Source organism: Heptranchias perlo, chromosome 3 (assembly GCF_035084215.1).
Source record: "Heptranchias perlo isolate sHepPer1 chromosome 3, sHepPer1.hap1, whole genome shotgun sequence".
In the NCBI taxonomy this organism is placed as follows: Eukaryota; Metazoa; Chordata; class Chondrichthyes; order Hexanchiformes; family Hexanchidae; genus Heptranchias; species Heptranchias perlo.
Window position 1 is genome coordinate 2391947 of NC_090327.1, and position 1312 is coordinate 2393258.

A 1312-nucleotide genomic window follows, 5' to 3' on the forward strand; every position below is an offset into this window, starting at 1 on the left:
TTCCCCAGAGAGCAAATCGCCTTACATTTTGTATTGGAGGTAAATGATTGGAGACAATCTAGGATAACCTATCATTTACCTCCAATACAAAATGTAAGGAATCTGACAACACCAGGTTATAGTCCAACAGTTTTATTTGAAATCAGAAGCTTTCGGAGGCTTCCTCCTAAGTCAGGAGGCGACTCACCTGACGAAGCCTCCAAAAGCTTGTGATTTCAAATAAAACTGTTGGACTGTTACCTGGTGTTGTAAGACTCCTTACATTTGTCCACCCCAGTCCATCACCGGCATCTCCACATCATGCCTTCAATACAAGTTCGAGGACTAGGAAATACTCTATTAAATCAATTCAGTGATAAGGACAACCCCTTACATGCAATGTATACAAGATACATGGACTGATTATACTCGCGTATTGAGAACTCCTTCAGGAGATCGCAAGGATGTTGCCACCTTACGTTAGCCTCTGAAGATCAAGAGGCCCCAAGGGAGCTTGTATGTTCCATCTTATGTTTAGAAAGACCTGCCGAGCATAATGCCAACACAGCCTCCACATCTGGTGAATCGTCCTTTGGTAAGCCTGTGCAACAACATCTGTTTCATGTTCACTATAATCAAACCTTCGGTATTAGTTATCCCTTTCCTTCTCTCCAATACACCTGGAACTAGCTCATTCATTTGGTTGCCTCCCCTCTGTTCTTCACCAACTCTCCCAGGAGAGAGAAGATACAAAATATAGTGAATGGAGGTAATGTCTCCTAGATTCTAGGCCTGACCCTGTATAGTTATTACAACCACTACAGGATCAATCTTCAATATTAACAGAGCTTACTATGGTTAACCTGGCTGGGGGACCGAGACTTGAGGGCACAATGCAGAGAAATGTAAAATGGCAGTTGGCCTCCAGGCAAGGCCTAAATTAAGTTATCCCCAACCGGCTACAGTGAGCCTTAACATTGAGGAGATCTCCTGAAGAATTTGACTCACATTTCTGGGTATAATTCCTGCAGAATATACTTCCCGTCTCCCCTGAATTGCAAGGCAAGATCATTCTCTTCCCCATAGAGGGACCTGAACATTACATACACGACAGGAGAAAGAATTGTTGACAAACCATGTTTTATTAGATTCCAGAATGTTTGTTATTTTGGCAGTTGCAAAATACAAGACTTCATTACAAAGCAAACTGTCAATTGAAGCACCCAGACCTTTCAGTAGATGTGGAAAGAAACCTGCCCATTCCCTCCCCTAAAAAGACCCTCCCCCTCACAGGCAATTGTACATTACATACAAAACAAATGTGGCCTGGTCC

The 1312-nt window shown here is 42.8% G+C and overlaps 1 protein-coding gene across 1 annotated transcript in view; it reads right to left on the bottom strand.

Annotated features, from left to right (window-relative positions):
* Positions 1-1102: 1102 nt before the first annotated feature.
* The window catches only part of LOC137309421 (actin, non-muscle 6.2-like), a 3643-nt gene continuing 3433 nt past the window's right edge, over positions 1103-1312 (bottom strand). Inside the window, exon 3 of the mRNA XM_067977644.1 lies at positions 1103-1312. This exon is cut by the window's right edge and continues 1147 nt beyond it. The gene's annotated coding sequence lies outside the window, so the exon portion shown is untranslated.